Raw genomic sequence first — 17583 nt, 5'->3', positions numbered from 1 at the left:
TGGGCCCAGCACATCCACCACCTCATGCAGGCCCTGCCTGCAGGTAGTAATAAGACCATCCCCTCCTGCCTGCAGCTCCCCACTCCCTCTGCCCCCGTGCCTCCTACCACTCCCCTCCCCTGCCCTCCCCTCTCCTCCCCTCCTTTCGTCTCTTCTATTCTGTCAAGCACACCTACCACCTCATGCAGGTGGTAATAAAATCATACTTCTTTCTTTCTTTCTTTCTTTCTTTCTTTCTTTCTTTCTTTCTTTCTTTCTTTCTTTCTTTCTTTCTTTCTTTCTTTCTTCCTTTCTTCCTTTCTTTCCTTCTTTCTTCTTTCTTTCTTTCTTTCTTTCTTTCTTTCTTTCTTTCTTTCTTTCTTTCTTTCTTTCTTTCTTTCCTTCTTTCCTTCTTTCTTTCTTTCCTTTTCCTTTTTCTTTTTCTTCTTTTCTTTTTCCAGAGATGGGAGTCTAGTTATGTTGCCCAGGCTGACTTTGAACTCCTGGTCTCAAGTGGTCTCCCAAAGTTCTGGGATTATAGGTGTGAGCCATTGCACCAGGCCCATTTTTTTTTTCAACAAGAAAAAAAAATCCGCTGTCTCTTTATAGATGGATATAATTTAAAACATTGGTTATAGGGCCAGGCCTGGTGGCTCACACCTGTAATCCCAGCACTTTGGGAGGGTGATGCATGTGGGTCATCTGAGGTCAGGAGTTTGAGACCAGCCTGGCCAACATGGTGAAACCACATCTCTACTAAAAATATTAAAAAATGTAGCATGGTGTGGTGGTGCACATCTGTAATCCTGGCTACTCAGGAGGCTGATGCAGGAAAATTGCTTGAACCCAGGAGGTGGAGGCTGCAGTGAGCTGACATCTCACCACTGCATACCAGCCTGGGTGACAGAGCAAGACCCTGTCTCAAAAAGAAAAAAAAAAACAAACATTATATTACCAAGGCTTTCATCAAAATGCATGGAATGCCTGACTCAAGTGTTTTTAGCTTTACAGTGGGTGAATAAAAACGGTCACTTTCTGGCAGGCCAAGGAACGTTGAGAATGTAGGTGAAATCTAAAGTCGGCCTTGGTTTCACTTTCTATCCTCAAGAGGTTTTAAAGTCTGAGATACCTAAGTGATCAATATATAGAGAAAAATTATGTTGCTAAAAAAAAGCTCTAATGGACCAGTTATTAGATTATAGCTGTCTGCATTTTTCTAGTTCTTGTTTTTTTGTTTGCTTGTTTTGTGTGTGTGTGTGTGTGTGTGTGTGTGTGTGTGTGTGTGTGTGTTTGACAGAGTCTTGCTCTGTCACCAGGCAGGAGTGCAGTGGCAGGATCTCAGCTCGCTGCAACCTCGGTCTCCCGGGTTCAAGCGATTTTCCTGCCTCAGCCTCCCGAGTAGCTGGGACTACAGGTGCATTCCACCATGCTCAGCTAATTTTTGTATTTTTAGTAGAGACGGTATTTCACCACTTTGGCCAAGATGATCTCGATCTCTTGACCTCGTGATCCACTCACCTCAGCCTCCCAAAGTGGTGGGGTTACAGGCGTGAGCCACTCCGCCCGGCTGAGTTGTTGTTATCTACATATAGACTAGACTAGATCCAATTTTTCCAGTAAAATTACTAAAAACAGAAACTGCTCTGTTCCTGAAGTTTGCTGATGAAAAACGTCAAACTCTGGAAAACATTGGAAGAGATTTATTCTGAGCCAAATAGGAGTGGCCATGGCCCATGACTCGGCCTCAGGAGGTCCTGAGTTCCCCAAGGAGGTCGAGGTGCAACTTGGTTTTATACATTTTGTGGAGACTCAGTCAAATACTTTTAAGTAGTACTTTGGTTTGGTCTAGAAAGGCAGGACAACGCAAAGCAGGAGCTACCAGTGTATAGGTAGATTTAAACATTTTCTGGTTGACAATTGGTTGGGTTTAGCTAAAAGCCTAGGATGGGCCGGGCATGGTGGCTCACGCCTGTAATGTCAGCACTTTGGGAGGCTGAGGCCGGTGAATCACCTGAAGTCAGGAGTTTGAGACCAGCCTGGCCAACATGGTGACACCCTGTCTCTATTAAAGATACAAAAAAATTAGCCAGGTGTGGTGGTGGGCGCCTATAATCCCAGCTACTCAGGAGGCTGAGACAGGAGAATTCCTTGAATCTGGGCGGTAGAGGTTACAGTGAGCCAAGAATGCACCATTTTACTCCAGCCTGGGCAACAGATCTAGACTCTGCCTCAAAACAAAAACAAACAAACAAACAAAAATGTCTAGCATCAACCAAAAGGAATGCCTGGGTTAAGATAGAGGATTGTGGTGACCTAAGTTCTTATTTGCAGAAGAAGCCTTCAGGGAGTAGGCTTCAGAGAGAATAGGTTGTAACATGTTTCTTATGAGATTTAAGTCTGTGTTGATGTTGATGCCAGAGAGGTATAATAAGGCATGTCTGACCCACAAGTACTGTCATGGCCTAAAACAGTCTCTCAGGTTAATTTTAAAAGAGCCTTGGCTGAGGAGGGAGTCCATTCAGATGGTTAAGGGGGAGTGGGGGTGCTTAGGATGTTATTTTTAGTTTACAAATACAATAAGATAAAACTGCATTTTTTTTTTTTTTTTTTTTTTTTTTTTTTTTTTTTTTTTTGAGACAGAGTCTTGCTCTGTTGCCAAGGCTGGAGTGCAGTGGCAAGATCTTGGCTCACTGCAACCTCCGCTTCCCGGGTTCACACGATTCTTCTGCCTCAACCTCCCGAGTAGCTGGGACCACAGGCATGTGACACTATCCTCAGTTAATTTTTTGTGTTTTTAGTAGAGGCGGGGTTCCATCGTGTTACCCAGGACAGTCTGGACCTCTTGACCTCGTGATCCGCCCACCCTGGCATCCAAAAGTGCTGGGATTACAGGCATGAACCACCGCGCCCAGCCAAAGTGCATAAATTTTAAGGAACAAGTCTCGTGCCTGAGGTATGGACCACACAAAAAGTTCACCAAACTGTCCAATGCCATAACCAGAGACATTCCAATCACAAATCAGGATGAGAAGTTGATGTTTCCACACTGTGGACAGCTTTTCCCAAGACATCAGAATAATTCTTCATATCATAATGAGACTCTTACCCCCTTAATGTCTACATTTTTCACTTGAGAGAACCTGACCCCCAAATCCTTTACTTCACCTAGTGCTCCCTTTTATAGAGTTGGCACTCTGCTTTAATTCAACCCAGTCCTAAAATGCTACTCAAAGACTACAAGAGGTCTCGTTCAATTCCCCCATAGTGTTTTGATTTGTCTTGGGATCTTGGTTCAAAACCATTGTACAAACTAAATTTATTATACTACTGCTAATTATAGCTGGGTGCAGTAGCTCATGCCTGTAATCCCAGCACTTTCGGATGGCAAGGCGGGCAGATCACTTGAGGTCAGGAGTTAGAAACCAGCCTGGCCGACATGGTGAAATCCTGTCTCCACTGAAAATACAAAAATGAGCCGGACGTGATGGTAAGCACCTGTAATCTCTGCTACTTAAGAGGCTGAGGCAGGAGATTCTCTTGAACCAAGGAGGTGGAGGTTGCAGTGAGCCGGGATCACACCACTGCGCTTCATCCTGGGTGACAGAGCAAGAATCCATCGCAATAAAATAAAATAAAATAAAATAAAATAAAATAAAATAAAACAATTGCTAATTATTTTGGTATTATGATCTTTGAGCTCCGTTCTTGTTGCCTGTCTAATATTTGTTAAGCCAGTTCTCCCAACAGGATAATGATAGCCCAGGGTGTCAAGATGATTGCTAATACAGATGAAACTAACAAGATGGAACTTGATGCTGAACTCCAGACAAACATACCTGATTTTGTTTTTTCCTTCTGGCCTCTTTGGGCCTCAAATGTGGCGCATGTCCCTGATATTGACTCCCTTACCTTTCCCTTGACATGGGACAAAGACAACCGGCCCAGGTCCATCCTGGCATGGAGTGACAATGAAGCCTCACTTTAAGATGGCTGATCAGTGAGGTTTTCAAAGAAAGATGTTGATCAAAAGAGGGAATGTGAAAGCTGATTATGCGAATGAACCAACTTCTCCAGGGCCAATGAGCCTCATTTCAAAACAATATGTAACATTTTTCTTTCTAATAAAACTTCCAACTTATCTTTGTTTGTTGGGCATACTGAAAACCACCCTAGTCCGTGTGTATGCCCTGAATTGCAATTTTGTGATTCCCGAGTAGAGCATTTGATTTAGGGATTTGTCTCTATAATTTATTTTGACTTTGACACAATCAACCAGTATGATGTGTTTAAAGGTCGCCCTGCCCTCTGACAAGGTGAGTATTATACTGAATTTAAAAACTCATTCTAGGATGGACATGGTGGCTCACATCTGTAATCCTAACACTTTGGGAAGCCAAAGTGGGTGGATCACCTGGGGTGAGGAGTTCAAGACCAGCCTGGCTAACATGGTGAAACACCATCTCTACAAAAAGTACAAAATTAGCTGGGCCGGGTGGCCCATACCTGTAATCCCAGCTACGCGGGAGGCTGAGGCAGGAGAATCACTTGAACTCAGGAGACAGAGGTTGCAGTGAGCTGACATCACACCATTGCACTGCAACCTGGGCAATAAGAGTGCAACTCCGTCACCCCCCAAAAAATTATTCTATTATAATCTTGATAATTGATTTTCTTTGCATCTTACTATGGACTTGTTGGATATCTAGGTGGCTGTAAACTACCCAGAGAAAGATAGAAACGCAGTGGAGACAATTAGAAAATTGCAGTGTTACTATAAAAGAATAACAATAGGGGGAAATTGTAAGGGTAACTAAACATAAAATTGAGTTTTTCCTGTTGCCAAAAGGCCAAGAAGAGACCTTTCCCCATTTCACTTTCCTTAGAGCATTTCCTTGAGAAAATTCGTATTTGTAAATTCTTGCTTTGATCTGTAAGCCTCTGGCCACCCTAGAACCCAGAAATGTCTTGAACTTGAACTCCAGGCCTCAAGTGATCCTCCAGCCTCAGCCTCTCAAATTGTTGGGATAACAGGTGTGAGCCACCATGCCCAGTCCCTAGAAATGTCTTTCTTCAGGGCCTTGGAGCCATCTCTTTGAAATGTGAACCTCGAGGAAGATGATGTCCCTGTCTCCCTGTCACCATGGGAGTTCAGCCTAGGTGCCTTGCTCCAAGCTGTAAGCACCTGCTTGTCATAGAGATGTGAGGTTTTTTTTTCCTTCAGATAAAGGCAATTGACTAGCACAGATGGGTACTCCAGTTACTCGGTGAACTTAGGACTTGCCTGGGAGTAGTTTTCACCCTTGGCTGCTGCTGTACAAGCAGGTCAGTTAGCTACATATCTGGACTTTCTGGTTTCTGTTACCACTTTTTTGATTGTTTGTTTGTCTTGTTTGTTTTTGAGACGGAGTCTTGCTCTGTCGCCCAAGCTGAAGTGCTGGTATGATCTCAGCTGACTACAACCTCTGCCTCCCGGGGTCAAGTAATTCTCCTGCCTCAGCCTCCCGAGTAGTTGGGATTACAGGCACGTGCCACCATGCTGGGCTAATTTTTGTATTTTTAGTAGAGACGGGGTTTCACCATGCTCGCCAGGCTCGTCTCGAACGGCTGACCTCATGATCGCCTGCCTTGGCCTCCCAAAGTGATGGGATTACAGGGGTGAGCCACCACACCCAGCCTCTGCTACCACTTTTGGATTGTATGAAACACTACACTTCAAAGTATGGGATCTGGCTTCCCAGACAGCTGCCAAAGGGGCAGATGATGCAATCTAGAAGTGTTGGGGAGTTTGTGCCTGTAGGGTAAATTTTGACCAATAAGAAAAATAACCAGGAGTGAGCGCCAGGTATGTAAACTCCCTCTCCTTTCCTCTCTCCCTGCACCATTTCAAGCATGGTTTCTCAGTATAGTCTGTCTAGAGGTGTCCTGTATGGCCCAAAGCCTGTTTCCTTGGGAACCTGAGCAAAGTAATGGGAATCCACACACTCGAAGACAGTGTTAAGTATTGTGGAGGACCCAGATCTGGGCAGAGGAAAATTATCCCAGTGAGGAAAAGGACAATTTAGGATTCGGAATAGAGAGAAGGACTAGAAGAACCAGTAGTAGAATACCTTATGGATAGTATTTTTGGAGAAAAAGGCAGTTCTGGTGATTTTTACAGTGAACTGCTCAGCTCTGTAAAATGTATACTTCTTTTCTTTACATCAGTCTCGCCTATGAAATTGCCCATAAATTATCCTTTTTTAACTATCTATTGCCTGTGAAGTGAATTTTTTTTTCTTTTTCTTTTTTATTTAGAGATAGAGTCTCTGTTGCCCGTGCTGGAGTGCAGTGGCGCAATCTCAGCTCACTGCAATCTCTGCCTGCCAAGTTCAAATGATCCTGCCGCCTCTGCTGCCCTAGTAGCTGGGACTACAGGCACACACCACCAATGCCCGGCTTTTTTTTTTTATAGTCGGGAGTTTTATATACTCAAGGAACCTAAGGAAAAATGTTCCCTGTCATGACTCACAATCTTCCAGCCACCCTTCTTTGCACCTGTCTTGTGGGCTGGGGGACCCAACTTATGGATTCCAGCTTCCCAGGGAGGAAAGAAAAAAATCAAATCTTTCCGTATCTGTTTTAGGGAATCCTCTCCTCTATTTGCATGGAGGATAAGGCTCTCGATATCTAGGACTGGAATGTTACATTTGTGTAACACAGAACTATATTGGGATAAAAGAGAATTTGTTTCCTCTGAGACACAGGTAAAGGTACGTCCACACTGACCTGGGTGGCAGCCACCTCTTCCTGCAGTGCCAGGCGGGGCATGCTCACACATCTGGGGAACCTCTGCTGCTCCTGGAGCCCCACAACCTCCTTCCTGGCACCCTGTCCCTCTGGTGGCTGTGACCGCTCACACTTGGCCTTGGGTCTCCCCTGCTTCTTTGCCTGCCCCTCTTCTGTCCACCCTGCATATCTCTGTCTCCCACTGTCCCCACTATGACCACGATTGCCTCCCCCTCCCTGCACTCTCCCTCTCTGAGGGTTCCTTGTCTTGGGAAAATGAACCCACAGCCTCTACCTTGCGACTGGGGACAGAACCCTGGGCTTTGTTCAATTCTCCCTCCCTCCATCACACACACCTGTCCTCCTTAATGTTTCCGAAGCCAGTGAGCTCCAAACTCAGCCCCTGGTGCACCTGCCAGCTGTGGGACCTGTGACAAGACGCCTACCATCTGTCTGGGACTCCGTCTCTCATCTATCATATAGGCATAATGATGATAGTGTCGTCCTTCCAAGGCTGGGGAGAACCAGGAGGCCAAGGTAATAGGCCACAAATGGGAAAAACAGCTTCAATCCTGCCTCCACCTGGGGCTGGTGTTTCAAGTCCGTCGTGTGTGAATGGAGCTTTGATGCCTCCATTCACACACAATTATTTGTTCTAAAATAGACTCCCCTCTGCCCTTCCTTCCCCACATCTGTTTCCCCTCTGCACCGTGTAACAGTAACTGTGAGAAAGCGCTGTCCCATTCCAAATCATCGTCCCCACCCCAGCCCCCAGGCCCTTGGTTGGTGAGACCCTTGATGGGCAGTCTCATGCTTCTGTCCAGGGGACTTTCCCACCATTGTTCCCCTGCTTGGAGACTAAGTAGACTCTTCTATTCCCTGTCCATCACAGGGTCTACCGTGCATGCATCTTTCTCATTCTTCCACATTCCCCAGATGACGATATCGTCTGTGTCTCCTCCCACATATTCCCAAATGGACAGTCCCAGCCCTTGAACTTGAAAATCATTCAGAGAGCAAAGGCCAAGATGCCCAACCACCTGCTGCAGAATCCTGCTCCAGGACTGAAGTGTATAGTCTCTATCAAAATAAAAACTGGAGGCCAGGCGCGGAGGTTCATGTCTGTAATCCTAGTACTTTGGGAGACGAAGGTGGGAGGATCGCTTGAGCCCAGGAGTTCAAGGCTGCATTGAGCTATGATCATGCCACTGCACTCCAGCCTGGACGGAGCAAGACCCCATCTGTAGAAAAAACAGACAAACAAACAAACCAACAACTGGAAACATCCCCCTCTAGAATGGTGGTCAGGAACATCTGTCTGCCTTGTCCCCTAATGTCTCTCCATCACCTAGAACAGCACTCAGCACGAGGATGCACTCATTAGGTTTTTGTTGAATAAATGACTCCTTTGACACAGCAATTCCACTTCTAAGAATCTTTCCTAAAGAAATATTCACACACGTGCACAGACCTGTGTGCACAATAATGAGAGGAGCAAACAACTGGGGAACTTTTGCAAAGGTTTATTAACTATCAGTGACTGATATGGGGAATCAGAGGAGGGGAGTACATGCTGAACAGGAAACAGATTGAGGGGGGCTTGACCAGGACACATGGCAATGGGGAAAAGCATATGGGAGATGCTTATACTGGTACTTGGAGTGTGTGTGTGTGTGTGTGTGTGTGCGCGCGCATGCCTGTGTGTGTGGTGTGTAAATACAGAGGAGAAAATCGGAAATTAAACACTCAGATCTGCCCTCAGTAGACACATCTGGGGAGAGAGGAGGGTAGTGCTAGTCTATGCAGAGAATACCTGACAATACCTGTTTTCTAATGTACGTGCATGGATGCACAAACCAAAATATGCATTAAGTATGTCTTGCTCATCAATGAAAACGCTAATATCTAACATAATGGCACACTGTAAGAAAACACAATGGAAACACTAACATGGAACTCTTGGCACCCTAAGAAAAATGACACTCAACTTTTCACGATTGTGAACATTTGCTTAAACTTGCTATACACCTGATGACGAGGGATCTGCAGCCATGCCCATATTCGTGTAAGGTCACCATGCTCTGCTTCTCATCTGGGACATGTGTCATATCTCTGAGCTGAGGCAAGAAGAGAGAAGGAAAATGAGTGGCAGTGAGTTCCCACCACGTGACGACTCAATCTCAAGTCCTCCTAACCTGCAGACCCTGCACACTCCGATTCTGCCCTACCTGAAGACCTTCACACGCCTTCCACGGTTCCTCGAAGTGAACCATCTGCTCATACCACAGTGACTTCCTCGTCTGGATTATCAATTCCTAGGCTAGAGGAAGGTGTGGCCCGCATATCAGGGCTGACCTGGGGTTGGGAGCCCACAGCATCCTGGGTAGGGAGGATCCCTGGATATACAGGGCAGGGAGTAGAAAGAGCATGGGAAATTGCTCTGGTGTGTTGACTCATGCCTGTAAACCCAGGACTTTGGGAGGTAGAGGTGTGCGGATCACGAAGTGAGGAGTTCAAGAACAGACTGACTAACATTGTGAAATCCCATCTCTACTAAAAATACAAAAAATAACTGGGCATGGTGTGCTGCACCTCTAATCCCAGCTACTCAGGAGGCTGAGGGAGGAGCATCATTTGAACCCGGGAGCTGGAGGTTGCAGTGAGCCCAGATCATACCACTACAGTCCAGCCTAGGCAACAGAGCAAGACTCCCTCTCAAAACAAAAGAAAAGGAAAGAAAGATCCTGGGAAATCTCTTCATTTAGCCTCAATGCTGTACCCTAGAAAATTATGAGAAGAGAATGATTTGGGGAACAAGTGGTAAGATGGGATACCGGTACCATAACAGAATAGCACATCTGCAGGGATGTGGGGAATGAGCCGAAGGTTCACTTACGGAGTTACTCTTCATCTTCCTCAGGGTCACTGATCTCTTCATAAATCACCAGCTGCTTTCTCTCATGCAGTCTGTGGGTCCAGACATGTTTCCCCCTTTTGGGTCCTATGATGGAGAAGAGTTGGAAGATGAGGGTTGGGTAGGCTGGAGAGTGTTAGGCTCTGTTTTCTCCAAAAAAGGAGATGCCTCCCCAGTCCCAAGTGCCCATGGGCCTTCTTCATCCAGCTTTTCACATTTGCTGGCTTACAGAGGCTGACAGCTTAGACCCACACCAATACAGGCCAAATGCCAATGAAAGTTTTAGCTTCTGCCTCCTTCCGTTGTCAGGTTTAGATTCCCAACATCTTCACTTACGGGAACATTCACCCATTCCTCCTTTCATTCAGCACATATTTAAGGGCATGCGGTCATACCTTGCTTTATTGCACCTCATTTTTATAGTGCTTCGCAGATACTGCAATTTTTTTTTTTTGGAAATTCTCACCAATTTTACACTTTCCCATTATTGCTATATCTGTTATGGTGATCTGTCATCAGTGAGCTTTGAGGTTATTATTGCAATTGTTCTTGTTGATTTTAGTCTTTTAAAATAGTTTTTGTTTTTTATTTTGTGGGTCCACAGTAGGTGTATATTCTTATGGGGTATGTGAGATGCTTTGACACAGGCATGACATGCGTAATAATCACATCTTGAAAAATAGGGTCTCCATCCCCTCAACCATTTATCCTTGGTTACAAACAATCCATTTACACTCTTTTAGTTTTTTTTTTTTTTAAATGTACACTTAAGTTATTATTGACTATAATCACAGTGTTGTGTGAAATTGTTTTGCAGGTAACAGGAACTGCACCCATAGGAGATGACAAACTTAATCGACCAATGTTGTGTGTGTTCTGACTGCTCCACTGAGGAGCTGTTCCCCGTCTCTCTTCCTTTTTTTGGGCCTCCCTATTTCCTGATACACAGCAATACTGAAATTAGGACGATTAAGAACCCTAAAATGGCCGCTAAGTGTTCAAATGAAAGGAAGAGTTGCATGTCTCTCACTTTAAATCAGAAGCTAGAAAAGGCTAAGCTTAGTGAGGAAGCATGCAAAAGCCAAGATAGGCTGAAAGCTCGGCCTCTTGCGCCAAACGACCAAGCTGTGCATGCAAAAAAAAAAAATTCTTGAAGCAAATAATAGTATATAATGCAAAGGAAAAGTTCTTAAAGGAAACAATAATAGTAATACTCCAGTGAACCCATGAATAAGAAAGTAAAACTGCCTTACTGCTCAAATAGAGAAAGTCTGGGTAGTCAGTATGGAACATGAAACCAGCCACAACATTCCCTTAAGCCAAAGTCTAATTCAGAGCAAGACCAGAACTCTCCACAAGTCCATGAAAGCTGAGAGAGGTGAAGAAGCTGCAGAAGAAACATGTGAAGCTAGCAGAGGTTGATTCATGAGGTTTAAGGAAAGAAGCCATTCCCATAACCTAAAAGTGCAAGGTGAAGCAGCAAACCCTGATGGAGAAGCTGCAGCAACTTATCCAGATGATCTAGCTAAGATCACTGATGAAGGTGGCTACACTAAGCAACAGACTTTCAATATAGATAAACTAGCCTCCTGTTGGAAGGTGATGCCATCTAGGACTTTCATAGCTAGAGAGGATTGACTCCAACTTTGAAAGAAGTTCTACTGTGGGTAAAATGCTATCCAGTAGCATCACATATTATAGAGATATGCTTCATGAAAGGGATAGCTAATCGATGTTGCAAATTTCATTGTGTTATTTTAAGAACTGCCACAGCCACTCCAACCTTCAGCAACCACCACCTTGATCAGTCAGCAGCCATCAACACCGAGGCAAGATCCTCCACCAGCAAAAAGAGTGTGACTCACTGAAGGCTCAGAAGATTGTTAGCATTTTTATACAATGAATTATTTTAAAATTAAAGTATGCACATTTTTAGAGATAGCACTATTTTACACTTAGTAGACTACAGTATAGTGTATACCTAATGTTTTTATGCACTGTGAAACAAAAAAAAAAATCTTTATTGCAGTGGTCTGGAAGTGAACCTGCAATATCTCTGAAGTGCACCTGTATTGGGTATCACGTATTGAGCTAAGTAAGACATGATCCCAGGTTATCAAAGATAGAATTGCTTGAGCACCTTTCCTATCATCAGGCTTTTTAGATTAAATTTAACGCCTCCAAACAATTTATGAACTCTGACTCTTTATTTCCATCTTATGGACTAGGAATCTGGAAATGAGAAAATTTGGAAGACTTGCCCCAAGTCACGTGGTTTTTTTATATGGATGACAACTCCAGCCTGTGCCTCTGGAAGTCATCTCTAGCATCTCAACTGGAGCTGGGCAAGCTCCTCAGCCCAGCCTGGACCCAGGCTTATCTGGGATCCATGCCACACACCCAGTCCACACACCTGAACATAGCCAGGGAAGCCAGAGGGATTGTTCCCGAATTGTTTCCTCTTACCAGATGTCTTGTTAATCTTCTCAGAGGTATTTGCTTTTCCCGGGGGACACAACTGTTCCCATTGTTTTGTGGGCCAGATGCTTCTGGCACTCCCTTCCAATCATTTCCTTCCTCTGCTGGCTTTTTGGGCATGATCTTTATAATGTGAAGGTCACAGATAAACAGTATCAGTGACATTTCTATAATGCTTTAGAGCTTACAAAGCATCTTCACATGCATTACCTTAATCAAAGTTCACAACAATGCTGGGAGAGTTACACTTGCCTAAATTAGGAGAAACGTGGGAGGTTAGAAGGGAGAGGAATGGCCTAAGTGAATGGGGTTTCCAGGGCTAGAATGCTTATCTTCACACTCTTTAAGACTGGCATTCTTGCAAACAGCGAAAATCTCCATGTAATTAAGAGTTTGGTATACAGGAGATTTGGAGAAATATAGCATTCTAAGAATCCACAAGGTCTACAAAGGGAAGATGTTCTGTAAAACACAAGGATCCCATATAAGCTTGTAGACAGTTGCTGAGAGAGTAAATGTAAAAACATAGGGAGGGACAAAACACTGCTGGGAAAGATGTTGTGGGGAGATGAATACAGGAAAGGGAGAAGGAAAGAAATGGTTTGCTGAAATTAGGCAGTACAGAAAGCAGTACCAGATATGACATACCACCCTACCGAGGTACCCACGTTTTTTTTTTCTTGCTCTGTCACCAGGATGGAGTGCAGTGGCACGATCTGGCCTCACTCCCACGCTTAAGTGATTCTCCTGCCTCAGCCTCCGGAGTATCTGGGACTAGAGGCAGGTGCTATCACGTCCCACTAAGTTTTGTATTTTTAGTAAAGATGAGGTTTCACCATGTTGGCCAGGATGGTCTCAATCACTTGACCTTGTGATCTGCCTTCCTCGGCCTCCTGAAGTGCTGGGATTACAATCGTGAGCCACCGCACCTGGTCCTTAAGCTCCTTTTTATTCAGCTCCTTTATTTATGAAATAGTGAACAATACATGTAAAATAGGCTAAGGGAAAGTCCTCTCTGAGCTTCTAAACACTGTTTAAATGTAGTAATAATAACAATTAACACCTCTCTGAATCCTTCTTTGAATTCGGTCTCCACACTGGCAACCCAACTCCCAGATCCCTTTACCCTCTAAACCAGAGTTGAATCTGCACTTGTGGGATCACTCATTCAGGGGCCTCCGAGGGATCCCCTGGGCTGGGACTGGGGCTTCCCGGATGCCCCAAGGGCAGACAAGGCCCTCAAGGAGCTCACAGTAGGGAGGCACCAACAGTCAAAGTGACTCTTAAACCATGTGAGTGGCCCCAGTTACAGAGCAGAGGCCAGCTGGTCCTTCCTGTTGCGAGAGTGGGTGTCTCAGTGGAAGAACCAGCAGGCCCTATGGGGTAAAGCCCTAGTGAGCAACATCTGAACTTCATAAACAAATGCAAACGTGAATGAGCTTTAAATGGCTTGGAGTTCTAGATTAGACTACCCCTGCCACTGCGCCTCAGGAAAATTCTTTAACATCTCTGTACCGGATAGCCTCATTTTATTATTATGTTGCTGATAACTCTGATCTGTAACATGAACTATGATTCTTTGCTTCCATTTCATGGACCAGGAGTCTGGAGTTCAGAGAACTTAGAAGATTTGCGCCAAGTCACATGGCTTTTATATGGATGAAAACAGAAGTGTGTGACTCATTATTATTTGGAGATAATAATAGAAACAACGTCATAGAGGTCTTCTTAAGGATTAAATAAATTAATCCGTGTGAACTGCTTAAAATAGTATCTGGCATCACTATGAAGACAAAAGAAGTATTAAGTATCACAACTGTTGGTATTATCAAGCCGTCGATGCTACATCAGTTGTTGTGATAGACATGGGGAGAAGGAGGCAGTGAGGGCATTTTTGATATTCTCCCACTCTTAACAGTGTTCACATCCATGAAGGGAAAAAGGTTCTGTGGTCCATTAGATTTGAGAAATACTCACCTTCGGGAAGATTCCCTGGAGCATGCCGAAAGTCATCTGAGGACGTTCAACAGAAAGACAATACATCAGAATTTTTCTTTGTTGGTAAAGATTTCCAAACTCTAGAGAGACTTCTGTCGCATAAGGGCATTCTGCAGCAGAGGGTTATGAGTCCACTCATTGATGAGGAGTTATTTGAGATTTGCTTCTGAATTATGTTTAGTCATGGTTGGTCCATTTATCTGTGGCATCAATTCAGAATTTTCCATCTCATGGTTTACCAAATGGGGGTTAAACCCCATCACAGTGTCATCTTATGTCATTACATATCTTTTACTTTTTCCCAAATAATTAAATTGATTGGTTAGGAATCTGAACTGTATCCACTCAAGATGTACAACAACTAAAAATCATTGTACACTTGAAATGGGTGAATCTTATGATACGTGAATTAAGCTGTTAAATGTGTGATGAACCATGGATTATTTAGTTCAGTGGCTCTGAAATATTTTCAGTATAAAGACACTCCTTTAATGTCGAAAGCTTGGCAGATACTCAAGCACTGAATTTTCAGGTATCTTATAGTGATTGTGGGAGATGGTAGAATCTGGTCTGTTTAGTTGGGGAGTAATAAGGCGTTATGGACATTCTGACCTTGTCTCATAATTGTGCTGTCAGAGCAGAAGAGGAAGTAAACACATATGTCCCCTTTATATTCCTGAAATGTACAATGCTCTCAATCCAAGAACCTGTCTTTTTTTCACCCTGTGTTATCTCTGCTCACTGACAAGTGCAAAAGCTCTCTTTGTGTTGGGTGAGAGATCATTCTTTCAAACTCACTTTCCAGCTCATCACGGAGAATCAGGGTTCTTTGGGAATGAGAAGACTATTTGGTTTTGATAAAATACAGAATAACAGTGATCTTTATTACATAATGTGTTCATCACCATTACTCCTAAGATACCTATCAGATACCTACATGCTGTTAATGAAACAAACTCTGGAAGTTTTTGGTGGATCTACAGTTTTAATAGTTTCTTTCTTTTTTTGTCACTTTTAACATTTTCTTAACTATCCTTTGATTCATTAACAGTACTTAGAAGAACAACATTTCCTTTAAAAAAGAAATATTTCAAACACACAGAAAAGTGTACAGAATAATATTGATTCCAGTCAGATCTCAACATTACCACACAGCTATGTTAGGTCTGATTTATTTTTCAGAATGTTAGAAATACTACAAACAGACCGGGCGTGGTAGCTCACAGTTGTAATCCCAGCACTTTGGGAGGCTGAGGCAGGTGGATCACCTGAGGTCAGGACGTTTGAGACCAGCCTGGCCAACATGGTGAAACCCTGTCTCTACCAAAAACAAAAAAAAAAATCAGCTTGGTGTGGGGGCAGGCACCTGTAACCTCAGCTACCCCGGAGGCTAAGGCAGGAGAATCACTTGAACCCAGGAGGTGAAGGTTGGAGTGAACTGAGATTGCCTTATTGCACTCCAGCCAGGGCAACAAGCGTGAAACTGCATCTCAAAATCAAAAACAAAACACACTATCAATAAGTTACGGCTGAAGCTGTCTGTGCAGCTCTCACCAATCCCTGTCTCCCTCCCTCCTCCCCTTACAGCCAGTTACCTTAGATGGTTTTTTATTCACATGCATGTTTCTATACATTTACCATTTACTTATTATCCATAAAAATATATATTCTTGTTTTGCATGTTTTTAAGTTTTGTGTGAATGGCTTCTGTAGTTAACTTTCTGCATGCAATTTTTTTTCACTCAGCACTTGTGTGTATGAGGGAACAAACGCCTGAGGATCTTTCCCAGGTATCTGAGCTGAAAAGCAGTTGGGCTTCAGGAGACCCTTTCCAGCCCCTTCCCATCTACTCACCCTGATTCCTGTGGTTACAGTCATTATCAAAATCATTCCCCTGGAAGTCTACGGCCCCTTTATTACGCATGAAAGTTGGAAAGGTAACCTTGAAACCTAGTAAGAAGCAAAATGTTTACTCCTTAAGAGACAAGCTTAGGCCTGGTATGGTGGCTCATGCCTGTAGTACCAGCACTTTGGGAGGCTGAGGCAGGAGGATTGCTTGAGGCCACGGTTTCGAGGCTGCAGTGAGCTATGATTGCACTACTGCACTCTAGCCTAGGTGACAGAATGAGACTCAGACTTAGAGAGAGAGAGAGAGAGAGAGAGAGAGAGAGAGAGAGAGAGAGAGAGACAAGCCAAGAGTAGGAAGGCTGGGTGGGTGTGTGCATGTGGAGCGGGGGGCGGGTGGGGGAGGCCCGGAATGCCGCAGAGACAGTTGGGCTCATCAGAACAGATGCCTATGGGAGAGAAACCTGCAGGATCCAGGTACGAGCTCCACTGTGGCCAGTCCCTGCCCTCAGCCCTGACACGATATGGAAGAGCAGAACACCCAGAAGCTGCCTTGCGATTTTTCCCTGCACAAAAGGAAATCGTGGGGGTACTTTCTGCAGTCTAAGAAGTAGCCAAAGCAGGAAAAGGGATGCTCATGTATCCCCAGACTTGTCTGTACCTAGAACTTTCTGTTACCTAGTTTAGTCATGGCCTCATACTTTCTCTTCATGTACACATAGATGATTTTCTCTGAGGCTTTCATCTTTTCCCACTCTTTATTAGAGAAGTATTTGGCAATACCATCAAAAGCCTAGGAAAAGAAAAAAACGAATTCTGGCAGTGACTCAGCTAGGCATGTTTGTCATTCAGCTGGAGCTGCTTCCTGTGTGCTGGATCTGAGAAGTGGGGATGACAATCTGCCCTCCAACCTCTGACAGAACACGGGGGACCTACCCTAGCTTCTCCCCTGCCACACAGTAGGGCTTTAATGCTGCTGGCTGGCTCTCTTCCCATCTTCCAGAATGGACTGAGAGTCACCAAATGTAGTGCACGGTCACAGACTTGTCTCCAGGGATGCTAGGTGATGACAGAGCGAGGGCGGGAGGCTCCCAAGGGTCCAGATCTCCCCTGAAATCCTGCTTCTTGTCCCTAGTACCTCTGTCCTCCCCTCCTCAGAAACCTGGTCACCCTACTCTGTCCCCTGGACCACTGCTCTGCCCCCTCCAGGTCACCTCACCTTGTTTCTCTTCTCTGATGTTTTTAGCATCATACCTGGGTCTCTTTGCAAAGGCTTCATCTCCATTCATGGGACTGGGAGCAGTCTGACCTGCCAGAGAAACAGCCTGAGTCTTTCCACCCATAGGACCTTTGGTCCTGTGGAGGGAGAAATCTGTGAAGGCTGTCCACACTCAGTCACCTGGAATCAGGTGCTGCATTTCTCCATCCGGGGCTTATCTGTCCCTGTGTAAGGACATGGGGAGAAGTCAGATGTAAACAGGCGTTCTGACACTCCCACTCAATAAATAAAGGAAGGGAAGTGAGTCCCAGAGATAACACGGTCTCTCTGGTGATGGATCTGATCAGGCAGAGGGATGGGGGGTTCTGTTCAGCTGAAGAGAATT

General features: G+C 44.6%; 1 pseudogene; it reads right to left on the bottom strand.

The window, feature by feature from the left end:
• Positions 1 to 9644: 9644 nt before the first annotated feature.
• LOC119622007 (protein SSX5-like) lies at positions 9645 to 17268 on the bottom strand (annotated as a pseudogene).
• Positions 17269 to 17583: the final 315 nt, after the last annotated feature.

Source organism: Chlorocebus sabaeus, chromosome X (genome assembly GCF_047675955.1).
Source record: "Chlorocebus sabaeus isolate Y175 chromosome X, mChlSab1.0.hap1, whole genome shotgun sequence".
NCBI lineage: Eukaryota > Metazoa > Chordata > Mammalia > Primates > Cercopithecidae > Chlorocebus > Chlorocebus sabaeus.
This window is presented reverse-complemented; position numbering and strand designations above follow the sequence as displayed.